This window comes from Musca autumnalis, unplaced genomic scaffold (genome assembly GCF_047663935.1).
Source record: "Musca autumnalis isolate F117 unplaced genomic scaffold, ASM4766393v1 scaffold_5, whole genome shotgun sequence".
Lineage (NCBI taxonomy): Eukaryota > Metazoa > Arthropoda > Insecta > Diptera > Muscidae > Musca > Musca autumnalis.
In genome coordinates, this window is record NW_027412088.1 from 55,473,025 (window position 1) to 55,489,293 (window position 16,269).

A 16,269-nucleotide genomic window follows, 5' to 3' on the forward strand; every position below is an offset into this window, starting at 1 on the left:
ATTATTTTATATTTTATATTTTATATTTTATATTTTATATTTTATATTTTATATTTTATATTTATATTTTATATTTTATATTTTATATTTTATATTTTATATTTTATATTTTATATTTTATATTTTATATTTTATATTTTATATTTTATATTTTTATATTTTATATTTTATATTTTATATTTTATATTTTATATTTTATATTTTATATTTTATATTTTATATTTTATATTTTATATTTTATATTTTATATTTTATATTTTATATTTTATATTTTATATTTTATATTTTATATTTTATATTTTATATTATTTTATATTTTATATTTTATATTTTATATTTTATATTTTATATTTTTATATTTTATATTTTATATTTTATATTTTATATTTTATATTTTATATTTTATATTTTATATTTTATATTTTATATTTTATATTTTATATTTTATATTTTATATTTTATATTTTATATTTTATATTTTATATTTTATATTTTATATTTTATATTTATATTTTATATTTTATATTTTATATTTTATATTTTATATTTTATATTTTATATTTTATATTTTATATTTTATATTTTATATTTTATATTTTATATTTTATATTTTATATTTTATATTTATATTTTATATTTTATATTTTATATTTTATATTTTATATTTTATATTTTATATTTTATATTTTATATTTTATATTTTATATTTTATATTTTATATTTTATATTTTATATTTTATATTTTATATTTTATATTTTATATTTTATATTTTATATTTTATATTTTATATTTTATATTTTATATTTTATATTTTATATTTTATATTTTATATTTTATATTTTATATTTTATATTTTATATTTTTATATTTTATATTTTATATTTATATTTTATATTTTATATTTTATATTTTATATTTTATATTTTATATTTTATATTTTATATTTTATATTTTATATTTTATATTTTATATTTTATATTTTATAATTTTATATTTTATATTTTATATTTTATATTTTATATTTTATATTTTATATTTTATATTTTATATTTTATATTTTATATTTTATATTTTATATTTTATATTTTATATTTTATATTTTATATTTTATATTTTATATTTTATATTTTATATTTATATTTTATATTTTATATTTTATATTTTATATTTTATATTTTATATTTTATATTTTATATTTTATATTTTATATTTTATATTTTATATTTTATATTTTATATTTTATATTTTATATTTTATATTTTATATTTTATATTTTATATTTTATATTTTATATTTTATATTTTATATTTTATATTTTATATTTATATTTTATATTTTATATTTTATATTTTATATTTTATATTTTATATTTTATATTTTATATTTTATATTTTATATTTTATATTTTATATTTTATATTTTATATTTTATATTTTATATTTTATATTTTATATTTATATTTTTATATTTTATATTTTATATTTTATATTTTATATTTTATATTTTATATTTTATATTTTATATTTTATATTTTATATTTTATATTTTATATTTTATATTTTATATTTTATATTTTATATTTTATATTTTATATTTTATATTTTATATTTTATATTTTATATTTTATATTTTATATTTTATATTTTATATTTTATATTTTATATTTTATATTTTATATTTTATATTTTATATTTTATATTTTATATTTTATATTTTATATTTTATATTTTATATTTTATATTTTATATTTTATATTTTATATTTTATATTTTATATTTTATATTTTATATTTTATATTTTATATTTTATATTTTATATTTTATATTTTATATTTTATATTTTATATTTTATATTTTATATTTTATATTTTATATTTTATATTTTATATTTTTATATTTTATATTTTATATTTTATATTTTATATTTTATATTTTATATTTTATATTTTATATTTTATATTTTATATTTTATATTTTATATTTTATATTTTATATTTTATATTTTATATTTTATATTTTATATTTTATATTTTATATTTTATATTTTATATTTTATATTTTATATTTTATATTTTATATTTTATATTTTATATTTTATATTTTATATTTTATATTTTATATTTTATATTTTATATTTTATATTTTATATTTTATATTTTATATTTTATATTTATATTTTATATTTTATATTTTATATTTTATATTTTATATTTTATATTTTATATTTTATATTTTATATTTTATATTTTATATTTTATATTTTATATTTTATATTTTATATTTTATATTTTATATTTTATATTTTATATTTTATATTTTATATTTTATATTTTATATTTTATATTTTATATTTTATATTTTATATTTTATATTTTATATTTTATATTTTATATTTTATATTTTATATTTTATATTTTATATTTTATATTTTATATTTTATATTTTATATTTTATATTTTATATTTTATATTTTATATTTTATATTTTATATTTTATATTTTATATTTTATATTTTATATTTTATATTTTATATTTTATATTTTATATTTTATATTTTATATTTTATATTTTATATTTTATATTTTATATTTTATATTTTATATTTTATATTTTATATTTTATATTTTATATTTTATATTTTATATTTTATATTTTATATTTTATATTTTATATTTTATATTTTATATTTTATATTTTATATTTTATATTTTATATTTTATATTTTATATTTTATATTTTATATTTTATATTTTATATTTTATATTTTATATTTTATATTTTATATTTATATTTTATATTTTATATTTTATATTTTATATTTTATATTTTATATTTTATATTTTATATTTTATATTTTATATTTTATATTTTATATTTTATATTTTATATTTTATATTTTATATTTTATATTTTATATTTTATATTTTATATTTTATATTTTATATTTTATATTTTATATTTTATATTTTATATTTTATATTTTATATTTTAAATTTGATTTTTTTTTATTTTATAAATTGTTATGAGCATTTAAATTTCATCCTACCAAAGTTTCATAAATTTCAAGAACTTCGTTTTGGGTGCAGAATTTACAAATTTGTTCCCTTTACCTTCCAAAACCTAGATTTTCATTTATTACACGCAGGTTGTGATGCAATAAATAATTCTAGCAATATCCTAATAGAAATTACATGACTAAAATCCAATCGCTTAGTCGTGCGTAACAACGACGAATGTAATCAAAATTCTTTTGCAACTGTTACTGTTCCAAAGGATTTTTACTTTTATTTCCCTTTCATGTTTCTTGTTATCATGAAAAAATTTACAATTAATTTATATCAAAGCAAATGTTGCACCTTTGACATTATCGTTAAACAATAGCTAAGACTTTTTTCTTCATCTTCTTTTGTTGGCAAAAAGAAGTAGTCAAACGTACATACAATTGTATGTGCAAATATATGTATATGCTGGTAATTGTATAACTGCGCTGTGTAATATGTCCTGAATTCCAGAGATTCCAATTCTTGTTTTATCAATAAAACATTCAGCGGAGAAAAGTTACCCAGTGACAAATTTAAGGCAAAGTCTTGTGGAAAGTGAAATAGAAAGTCAAGGGGACATTTGGATATAAATTGAAAATATGTTTATTTTGTTTACAATTTGTTTACAGTAAGGGGGCAAACTGAGACTAAAGTACTTAAATAAATGATTTGTCTCATATACTAAACATAGACAAGATTTGAGACCCCGCTGACTTTATTTGCTACTGATCCTATTTGAAATATCATGTTGTGATAATTCACCGTCTAATTGGTCTTTGAATTGAATTCTTGGTCCTCCCTTTCTGTATAAAGTTGAAATTGTTATTTAAAGGCTTGCAATAAAGCGTAACTTGGGGCTAGGTCATCTTTTCTTTTGCTGTTTTTTTTCTTTTTTTTGTTCAAAAGAAACAAATAAAATTCTTTTCCTAAATACTTTTCCTACATCCTTACCTATTTTCTTTGTTTAGTCCTTGGCTTTTCTTCTTCTTCCTTTCTCCAGTTATTGTGTTATTATGGTTTATTTAACGCCTGCAAAAATAAATAGAAATGACTGTTAGGTGATTCTAGACAAAAAAGGGTGGAATGAGAAAAAAAGGTACACTTGATATTGTTACAGAAAAGTGAATATCAACACGTTACTAATTCACACAAACACACGCAAACTCATACACTGCAACCCATGCTCTTTTTTGTGTATTGTTATATGTATGAGAGCGGATTTAGTTGTTCACATGACTGGCAATAGAATTTGTTTTTTGTGCGTCACATAAGTCATTTGCAATTATCATTGGCTGAACATACTAAGGGGATTCCATGGAAAAACATACACAAAGGATATTACAAATATATAAAACAACACCAAAAGGAGAAGAAGCATCAAAGGCAATATCTAAAAGAAATCACTTTGGTAATTGAATTTTATTTGATTTCAAAAAGAAGACGTAGGAAAAACAGATATTCCCTTTTTATTGATTTTTCTATAATTCGTATAAATAGACTGGTTACAATTTCCAAGGGAATAAAAATGATTAACATTAGAACACTTCGCCCGAGGCATGGTAGACAGAATAATAAAACAAAACAAAAAAATCAAGAACAGTAATTGGAAAGGTGGAGAATTTTGTAAAGAGTGTTTCTACCAGATTTAAAAATTATTTTGAAAGAAGATTGCTCGTTTGAATTAGGAATAAAAGTAGACCTATATTGTGGCTGCAATGCACAGCAAATATCCGGATTCGATTTCCAGACGAGAAAGCATCAAATTATGAACTGTGGTTTAAATTGTAGGGAAGTCCATAAATCCTGCCGGTAATGCTCCAGAAACTTCTTGAAAGTACTTTCGGAAGGAAAGGGTATTCCTATAGACACTTTCTGAAAGAAAGGGTACTCCCATAAACTCTTTCTGAAAGAAAGGGTACTTTGTGAGAGACGAAATGGTAATCTTATAGACCCTCTCTGAAAAAGGACACTCCTATAAACCCTTTCTGAATGAAAGGGTACTCCTATAAACCCTTTTTTGAAAGAAAAGGTACTACTATGGACCCTTTGTGAGAGCAAGCGCATTCCTATATACACTTGTAGCGTAGGGATGTCCATACATCCTGGTGTAATGTTCCAGAAACTTCCTGTAGGCCCTTTTTGAAGGAAAGGGTACTCCTGTAAACACTTTGTGAAAGAAAGGGTGCTCCTATAGACCCTTTCTGAAAGAAAGGGTACTCCTGTAAACCCTTTCTGTAGGACTTCTGTACTCCTATAGAAACTTTCTGAAAGAAAGGGTGCTCCTATGGACCCTATCTGAAAGAAAGGGTGCTCCTATAAACCCTTTCGGAAAGAAAGGGTACTCCTATAAACCCTTTCGGAAAGAAAGGGTACTCCTATAAACCCTTTCTGAAGGAAATGGTACTCCTATAGACATCTTCTGAAAGAAAGGGTACTCCTATAAACCCTTTCTGAAAGAAAGGGTGCTCCTATGGACCCTTTCTCAAAGAAAGGGTGCTCCTATGGACCCTTTTTGAAAGAAAGGTACTACTATGGACCCTTTGTGAGATAAAGGGTACTCCTATAAACTCTTTCTGAAAGAAAGAGTGCTCCTATAGACCTTTCTGAAAGAATGTGTGCCTCTTAGACCATTTCTGAAAGAAAGGGTACTCCTATAGACACCTTCTGAAAGAAAGGGTACTCCTATAAACCCTTTCTGAAAGAAAGGGTGCTCTTATAGACCCTTTCTGATAGAAAGGGTACTCCTATAAACGCTCCCTGAAAGAAAGGGTTCTCATATAGACCTTTTCTGAAGGAAAGGGTACTCCTATAGACCCTTTCTGAAAGAAAGGGTACTCCTATTAACTATCTCTGAAAGAAAGGGTACTCCTATAAACTATCTCTGAAAGAAAGGGTACTCCTATAAAGCCTCTCTGAAAGAAAGGGTTCTCATATAGACCTTTTCTGAAAGAAAGGGTACTCCTATAGACCCTTCCTTGAAGAAAGGGTACTCCTATAAAGTAAGTGTCATATCACTGGACTAATGTCAGCCTGTTTGAATGGAGTACTTCTTTCAGGAAGAGATCAAATATCTGCTACACAAACCAAATCGTTTTCCCCAAAGGATATGTATTCTGGGGTGGTGAGGGAGGCGTATGAACCTGCCAACAATTATTTTTAAACTTTTGGGTATTTACCTTAACAATTATTCGTATAAATGCGGATGTTTTGGTAATAAATCTGCTTTAAAATAAAGCACAAAAGTGTCTAACCTTTTCGGAGGAGGTATCCGAAGTAATGGACCGATAAGATTGAGCTAAATATTACCATCTGCAAAGGTTGGAGTGTTTCCATATCGGATCAACCAGTCGTCTTTTTTCTTTGTCGCCGTAGGACTAAAGCATGAACATTAAATCGCTTTAAAAAGGACCACAAGGAATACCTTCGATAACAATTTCAATGCTACCCTTAAGCAGCTCTTAAACTGCCCTTTTGTGAGGGAGGTACCCGAACATGCTATAAAAAACGTTAAGTGTAGCCTGGCCCCAAAATACCAAATCCTCAAAATACCGAAATTCGCGAGTACTATGAGGGCTATACCAAAACGTGGACCTACTTTGACATTTTTTTATAGAAGTTTTGTGACCAAAATCCAGAGGTACCGTTATACAAAGGCTATGCCAAAACGTGGACCGATATATCCCATATTCAAACTTCACCTGTCTATGCATAGCTATGGAAAAATACACTCGAGTAAAAAAACATAGCATTCTAGCTCAATTAATGTGATTACAACTGACGGACCGAAGCGCGAAACCATCGAAAGTGTTGGCCCACACGGAATATCAATGGTAATGCTTAACTACTGGATCAACCCGTACTTGAGTATTTAAAAAGTCCCCTCAACCTTTATTTAGCCACCCATATTGTACCTGGAAAGTTGGCAGGGTAGTGTGCCGCAACTGAAGCCAAGCAAGGATGCCAGTAGAGGTGAATCGTACAGACCGATTTCGCTCCTGTCGTCAGTAGCAAAGATTCTAGAGGCAATACTTCTTCCCACGATGAGAAGTAGTTTTCCAGTTACTCAATATCAACATGGTTTCCGGAAAATGCATAGTACTTCAACAGACGTCATGTCCACATATATAAGTAGAGGACTGAACCAGAACAGGCCGTGCAACCGAAAAGTCATGGTGGCACATGACTTTTCGAAGGCCGTTGGATAATCAATCATCAGTCATTTGCGGAATTCAGAAACAAGAAGTCCAAAACCCGTAGAGTGAAACAGGAAGTTACCCAAGGCGGGGTGCTATCTTCGGAACTGTTTAACCTTTACCTTTCTGAGGTTTCGCACCCTCCAGACGGCATAGAGATCGTAATGTATGCGTACGATTGTACGATCTTGACATCGGGTCCTATCGTCGATGACATATGCGAGAGGTTAAATGTCAGCATAGCTGACATAGTGCGCCTCTTCCATCTGACGAATATGGAAATATCAGCCGCTAAATCCCCTGACACACTGTTCACCATTTGGACGGCTGAAATGAGGCTCTCACTGAACTATTAGTCGATGATATACTGATTGCGTCTACTAACTACCCCAAAATATTAGGTTTAACGTTCGAGAGCACCTTTAAGTCGTCCGCGCAAACCACGCATATTTGCCATAAGATTAGCAGTAGGAATAAGGTTCTCAAGCCGCTGACCGACAGAACTTGGGTTGCTGACAGAGAGACCTTGTTGACCGCTTATGAAGCAATTGGCCTATCTGTGGTATGCTATGCTGCGTCAGCATGGGTTGTTGGCAAAATGTTGACGCTATGCAGTGGAAGAATATTCAATCCTGCCAGAATGCCACCTGAGGACTGCAACTGGGTGCCTCCTCATGACACTACTGGACCATCTTCATGAGAAGAGAAAGGTTTTTCGCCGTGAGAATGCCTGTCACGATTTAAGGGACAAGCTTCCCCAACCCTGGCACGTCAGGAGACATCATCATGAGGACAAACGAGCCTCTAGACCCACGAATCTATCAGGCAGGCTTGGATAGCATTCGGACTGATGCAGTCGCGCAGTGGACCACTAATCACACCATCCTTCACAGCAGAGGAAAGCCAGCTGCCCAGGCAAACACGAGTGATTTTAGCCCAGTTAAGACCCGGACGATGAAGCCACAAAAAGTTTGTAATGGACCGGAATTGATGACACATGCCCGACTCATGACAAGCTGCACTTGGTTAGCTGTCCACTCACTTGTCTCCTGATTCCCTATGGACGCAACCAGTCCAAGTTGCAGAATTTTTGAGTCTGGATACAGATGAACCAGAACTTGATAACTCAAATAATACACGAACGAACATATTTTCTCCGTAGATGTGATGCTGATTGACCTGCGACTTCGTTGCCGATGATTTAAAATTAAAAGCAACCAGTGTCGATAATACAGAACCCTTGAAATAAATTTTCCTGGATATCGTTGGGTGACGTAGGGGATGAATGATACCAAGCAACGGTCTTGACCGGCTTTAACATGGCAAAGCCCAGGATTTATCTTGGTCCCTCTTTCATCTCAAGTGGACACTGACCTCCCCGTGGTGTCACCTGGGGAACTGCTTTAACACCCATTAAAGGTAGTGAGCTAACATGTGCCGCGCGTTCACCCATAAGAACGTTAAAAACTTGGGTTTGGGCGTCGGGTTAGTAACCCTACCCTAGAAAAAACATCCTACTATAAAAAAACGAAAGAAAAGAAAAACAAACCCCTCTAAAGTTGACGAACCCCGCAAACGTTTTAAGGACCATGATCTGCGAATCTGCACCTGGAATGTTCGCACTCTTTATAGAGAAGGTGCAGTCTTCGCATTGGCAGACGTACTTGAAAAGTACAAGGCCGATATTACTGCCATACAGGAAATACGATGGATTGGGAAAGGCGTCACAACAACACCTAAAGGTGACGCACTGTATCATAGCTGCCATGACGTAAAGCATGAGTTTGGTTGCGGATTCGTAGTTAGTCGGAGACTAAAACATCTGGTATGCAGCTTCACCCCAGTGAATGAAAGACTTGCTGCAATTCGAATAAAAGCTAAATTCTTCAACATCAGCTTTATTTGTGCTCATGCTCTTACTGAAGAAAAGGACGAACAGACCAAAGATATATTTTACGAGCGCTTAGAAGAAACATATGACCGTTGCCCTGCCCATGACATTAAAATCATTCCAGGCGATTTTAATGCCAAAATTGGAAAGGAGAATATCTTTGGCCCAACAGTCGGGAAATTCAGTCTCCACAGTGAAACATCTGACAATGGTATGAGGCTGATAGACTTTGCAGCTGCAAAAAACATGGTAGTTAGCAGTACCATATTTAATCATCTCGATATTCATAAGGGCACCTGGCTGTCTCCAGATTAAAGAACAATAAATCAAATTGATCATGTTGTAATAGATGGAAGACATTCATCCAGCGTGTTGGATGTACGATCGTTCCGAGGCGCAAACATTGATTTGGACCACTACCTTGTTGCAGCAAAGGTACGTACCCGTCTAAACGTTGCAAATAAAGCATGAACAGGCTCAACGCGGAAGTTGGACATCGATAGGCTGCAAACACAACAGATAGCCACAGCATATTCCACTCAACTAGCCCAATTGCTTAATCAAAGCACTCCTCATCCCGATAACATATCAGCGCAATGGCAAAGCATTGCCCACTCCATGCAAACAGCAGCAAAATCCATACTTGGATTCCAGAGACCTCCACAAAGGAATTCATGGTATGACCAGGAGTGTCGTGCTGCTACCGAAGAGAAAAATGCGGCATATAGAGCTACTGTGCGTAGCGCGCGAGAGAGATATCGGGAGAAAAGGAGAGAAGAGAAACGTCTTTTCCGCAAGAAAAAGAGAGAAATGGAAAAGCGGGAGTGTGAAAAAATCGAGATGTACAGGAGCCAGAATGAAGTCCAAAAATTCTACCAAAGAGTGAAACATCAAACAGATGGCTTTGGTACAGGCACATCCTCCTGTAGAGACCAGCAAGGTAATCTGGTAACAGATACAGATAGCGTGCTCAGGATATAGAAGGAACATTTCTCCAATCTGCTGGTATCCAATAGTAGCGAAGACGATGATACCACAGATCCAATCCCAGAAGATGGTATAGAATGTATACCGCCCGGCCAAGATGAGGTAAAAACAGCAATCAACCGGCTGAAGAGTAATAAAGCAGCAGGAGCGGATGGCTTACCAGCCGAGCTGTTTAAAACCGGAGGCGACGCGCTGATAAGGTGTATGCATAAGCTAGTTAGCACCATCTGGCAGGAAGAACGCGTACCCGACGATTGGAACCTGAGCATCCTATGTCCCGTCCACAAGAAAGGAGATAAGACTGTATGCTCAAACTATAGGGGTATAAGTCTTCTCCCTATTGCCTATAAGATAGTGTCAGGGATATTGTGCGAACGACTAAAGCCAGTGGTCAAAGAAATAATTGGACCATACCAATGTGGCTTTAGACCTGGCAAGTCCACCATTGACCAGATATTTACCCTGCGGCAAATCCTAGAGAAGACCCAAGAGATGCAGATCGACATATTTCACCTTTTTGCCGATTATAAAGCAGCATTCGACAGTCCCCTCCGATCAAAGGTATTCCACGCAATGTCTGAATTTGGTATCCCCGCAAAGCTCATCCGGCTTTGTAAGATGACTTTAACTGATACTAGGTCCTCAGTTAAAATTGGAAAGAACCTCTCCGAAGAATTTTGTACCAAAAGAGGTTTCAGACAAGGAGACAGCCTTTCGTGTGACCTATTCAACATTTTGCTGGAAAAGGTAATACGAGATGCAAATGCACAATTTACACCAATAGCCACATGTTACTTGCCTATGGTGATGACATAGACATCATGGGACGATCAGTAAAGGAAGTAACTGATACCTTTATGAAGGTCGAAGCAGAATCTGCGAAAGTGGGTCTGGCGGTAAACGGCGAAAAGACCAAATTGATGGTGTCGACGCGTAAAGCGTCCATAGAGCACGGACTAACTGTGGAAGTTGGTACCTACAATTATGAGGTAGTTAAAGACTTCGTCTACCTCGGCACTGCCATAAACACAACAAACAACATCAGTTGTGAAATAAGAAGAAGAATTGTATTGGCCAACAGATGCTACTATGGTCTAAGTAAGCAATTTAAAAACAAAGCCACATCTCGTCAAACAAAAATAACACTATACAAAACGCTGATACTACCCGTGCTAATGTATGGCTCCGAAGCATGGGTACTTGCGCAAGCAGATAAGGCAGTACTTGGTGTGTTTGAGTGGGAAATTCTTCGAAAGATCTACGGGCCTATTTGCGTTGACGGTGAATATCGACGTCGTATGAACCACGAGCTGTATCTGCTATACAACGACATCAATATTGTTAAACGTATCGAGATGCAGCGATTGCGTTGGCTAGGCCATATCATAAGAATGAGCGATGATGAGCCCGCTAAAAAGGCGTATGAATACATGCCCCATGGCGGTGCACGCAGAATCGGCAGGCCTAAGCTTCGATGGAGCAAACAAGTGGATGAAGAAATGGAAAGGTGCGGTATTCCAAAAAGTCAAGCGAAAAACAGAGAGGAATGGAGACCTTTTCTTAGTTCGGTCTATGGAACAAATGTTCTGTAATGGGCCAACTAAGTAAGTAAGTAAGGATATCGTTGAGTTTTAAATTTGTTGTTTCATCATTTGTATCCAATGTGAAAGTCGAGCATGAACGATCATTGTTCCACCGTGACAACCGATCGATTAGTTGTATGAAACAATTCATTATAACACCTTGTCGCACACGTTAACATGCAGTACATGATGTCATTAAAATAAAAACATGTTAGCCGATAGCTTTTATTGCTAGTGCTTTTTGTAATTTTTCTTTATTATAATTTATAATTATAATAAATATCTTTAAATAAATAAAATAAAATAAAATAAAAACATGATATTATGTGCTTCACATAACCACTGAGCCTCTTGCCAAGTGAATAAAAAAAAAACAACAATTACATTTTTTTTATTAAGAGAAATTGCAAAAATATTTGGTGGAATTGAATGCAGTCCCAGGGCTTTCATGCAGAGTATACGTTTGTGCTCCACATTCATTTAAATGAATATTGACTTGTATTTGGTGTATCTGAAAAATATTTAATTCCCCTCCCTCTCTCCTTCCCTCTCTCACTAGCACATTTTATTGAAAACCACAAATTCCCAATACCACATGTATTCCATCAGCTTTTCGTTTTTTTTTTGCTTCTGTTGCTTTTGAATGGAGCTGTGGGGGTAACGAATAATGGGATTAAATTGATTGCAAATGCAATTAAAATTTTTTTCTTGTTCGCTTTTTTCATCCTTTCTCTCTTTTCTTCGAATCCTTGCAAAATAGGATAATTCCATTTTAACATACTACCAACATTATGTAGCTCCTCAGTTGGCATAATATTGAGTTTAAGTGCGGTGGTTTGAGGAGAATTTTGTAATATTATTGTTTTCGTTTTTGCTAATTTTCCCAAAATTTTAATGACTAGTTACAAACTTTAACATTAGTATGTCGTTCATGTTTTAGTGTTTATCGCTTTAAAAAGCCAACACGTCGTGGGAATTATGAGAACGTGTTGAGAATTTTTAATACTTTGAAGTGTGAGTTTTGTTTTTGGGGTTTTTCTTGGAAAGGATAAAAGCCATAAGTTTTTGTTTTTCGTGTTGTCGATTGCAAAGTTTTTGCTTCTTCTTTTCAATTGGGGGTTTATTTTGTAGTTTTTTTTTATAAATATTTAGTGTGTGCATGTGTATGTGTGATAATCATTTAATAATGTTATAACATAATAACACTTGATTTAAAAAGGGATTTGAAAATGTGTAATATGTTATGAAGGATGTGTGTGAGCATATTTTACTAAAATGGATTATCCAAAAATATGGAATACTTTTTACAGTGACGCGAATGATTTGTACAATAGAAAATTATTTAAGGATTGAAACATATGCTGAGACGGAAGGTCAGGCCTTAGGGAGATCATAGCTGATTGCTATGGCTTCCATCGCAGTTCTCAGGTATTCTATACCCAGTGGCAATGTTGAGTACCATAAAATCAGCTTAACTAATGCTCATAGCTCTGCTGATCTGTGAAAGAATATTGGAATACGAGGGCGATTCGGAAACTTCTTAGCCTACCAATGAAAGAGAATAGTTAGCTTTTCAAAAATATTTTTATTTTTCAATATAATCTCCTGAAATTTCAATACACTTAGTTCAACGCTTTTCTAGCAATTCTATCCGTTGATTAAAATAGTTTTCCTCAAGGTCTTCAAAATAGTGGTTTACAACTGTAATTGCATCTTCATTTGAGGTAAAACGCTTGCCAGCAAGGATTTTTTTTGATTTGGGAACAAGTAAAAGTCACTGGGAGCTAATTCGTTGATTTTAGCCATTGTTAAAACACTCTTGTGCGCTGCTGAAAAATTATTTTTTTGTGTTGTAAGCCAGGACGTTTTTCTCGAATTTGTACATTTAATTGATACAAAAATTTGCAATAGTATTCTGAATTTATTGTTTTACCCTTTTGCAGATAGTCAATCAATAAAATACCTTTGAAGTCCCAAAAAACCGTTGCCATAACCTTACCAGCCGATTGAATTGTTTTTGCCTTCTTTGGGGCACTTCCTCCAGCTTGAGTCCATTGTTTGGATTGTTCTTTTGTCTCTGGAGTATAGTGGTGGATCCATGTCTCATCAACAGTTATGAAACGACGCTTAAAATCCATTTTATTTCGCTTAAAACGATCCAAACAAGCTTGAGAAATGTTCATTCTTATGTGTTTTAGTCGAATGCGCCACCCGTATTGCAGAAAGCTTTTTCATCTGTAGTTCTTCATGCAAAATTAAATGGACTCGATCATTTGAGATGCCCATGATATTAGCAATTTCACGCACTTTTATTCGTCGATCATTTAATACCATATCATGCACTTTGGCTACAATTTCTGTTGTTGTTGCTGTTTTTGGACGTCCACTACGTGGTTCATCTTCAATGCTTGTACGACCACGTTTAAATTCAGCAACCCAATTTTTTACTGTTGCATATCGACGCCACCAAACAATAGTATGCTAAGTCGACTTAGCATGTTTTCAAGTTCTTAACATTTTTATATTTAACGTCCTTTAACTTAAATTCTGTCAAATTTTGGTAATGATCGGACAATCCGAACAGGAGTTATAAACAAATATTTACTTAGCATAGTACTGAAGGTCAAATAAATTTCCAAACTTTTAGAGTTTGTCCTGCAAAACTCGCTTTTCAGAATTAGCAAACTATTATTTTGAGGTGTCGAACGTCCTTTAGCTTAAACTCTGTCTAATTTTGGTAATGATCGGTCAATCCGAACAGAAGTTATAAACAAATATTGACTTAGCATAGTACTGAAGTTCAAAAAAAAATCCAAACTTTGAGAGCTTCTCCTGCAAAACTCACTTTTTAGACTTAGCATACTATTATTTGGAGGTGTCGATATGAAGGAGCGCTTTCACCTAACACATTCACCATATCATTATGAATTTCTTGTCTCGATAAACCTATTTTATGTAAATATTTAATGCCAGCACGCATTTCTAATTTTTCCATTGTAAAAAAATTGCGGATGCGTCTTTTTGAACACCTGTTTCTATATGAAGGAGTTGCCAAATCGAAACAAAATGTAACATGTGTTCATAACAGAGATGGAAGTTTCCAAAACACTTAACTTTTTTCTGTTTATACCGCGCTTTTTGTGCTAAGCTAAGAAGTTTCCGAGCTGCCCTCGTAAATGTACCTTTGACGGCTAGATTGATGATTCCTTAGATTCTCAGGATTGTAACTTAGGTCCTTTCTAAACGTAACCCTATCAAATGAGAACTAATCACGAACTTCGGAGGAACATGGCTGACTGATACCAACATAGCTGTGAACGAACTAAGCACACATGAACAGCTCAGCAATTACCCAGCCATTATCGAGAGAAGTAGACACCTAGCTTTACTTGCAGTAAAAACTGCGGGAAATATTGAAAAAGTATACCGCTGTAGACTTAAGGAATACCCGCTATTAGAGTTCAACAGGATACGTGAACGGGCCTTAAATTGAATCTACGTAAAGCAAAACTGATGAACTGTAGATCAAGGTTCCACGATGAGCCCTTAGACTGCACTCAAGAAAAAAATGTTGATGTTTTGTGTGGGAGACTCGTCCATATCGATCAAGTCCCATCTCATCCAGACCACAAAAGCCTACCTGAACTTAAATTCTGAACAAAACTACACTTGTTATACCCTACACCACTATGCGGTAAGGGGTATTATGTCTTTGTGCATTCGTATGTAACGTACAAAAGGAAGCGAGATATACATATAGTTCATTTGAGGGATATACATAGAATCACTTTCTGAGTCGATTTATGCATGTCCGTCCGTCTGTCTGTCCATGTATTTTTATTAGCAGCCACCGACGTAGCCAGGGGCCGTAGCCGGGTGTTGCGGAGGAGGTATAGAGAAATGGACCGACATAGTTCATTTTGGGAGTAGATCTTTTTTTGGAAGTCATTCCTTTTAAAAGATATAGCGCCCACCAGTCATTTCAGTTCGCCACAGTATAATTTTCACCTTTTGACTCTAATGTCAGGAAATATGTACTTGCCGACGAAACACAAGAAATACCTTCAGTAAAAATTTCTAAAGATCCTCAAATATACATCAAACTGCACTTAAACAACTATTTTAAAGGTTTGTGAGGGAGGTATCCTCACAAACTAAGTTTGGAAAAAATTTTTACTAAATCCAAAGTTTGGACCAAATCTGTTGCTCCGTTCAAGAAAACTCGCGCATACCACTTTAGTTAAAATTCTTGAAATTTGGGGGAAAATACCAGAAGAAGTAGACCGAAATGCACCATCTTCGAATTGTGTATGTATAAGGCTCGCTGAAATATTGCGATAAACAAAGTTTGGACCAACGCAGTATCCGGTTCGAAAGTTGTCGTGCGCATTAGCAACTACACACGATTGCCTTAGGTGTTCTTTACAGCTTTTGGGCTATTTTCTCTGGAAGTATAGACTTGCCTCTGAAAAACTTGTACCGTAGTAATAGCAGCCCCGGGACCACTTGTTGCAAAAAAGCAAAGCGTTTCCAGAGAGTTTTTTATTTATTAATTTATTTATTTCATATTTTTA

The 16,269-nt window shown here is 31.7% G+C and overlaps 1 protein-coding gene across 3 annotated transcripts in view; it reads right to left on the minus strand.

Annotated features, from left to right (window-relative positions):
• Nucleotides 1–16,269, minus strand: part of LOC141405224 (protein qui-1) — a 442,299-nt gene that overhangs the window by 293,127 nt on the left and 132,903 nt on the right. For all 3 annotated transcript variants that reach the window (XM_073989320.1, XM_073989317.1, XM_073989318.1), the window contains exon 3: nt 3,993–4,070. The gene's annotated coding sequence lies outside the window, so the exon portion shown is untranslated. The remainder of the gene's footprint in view (nt 1–3,992; nt 4,071–16,269) is intronic.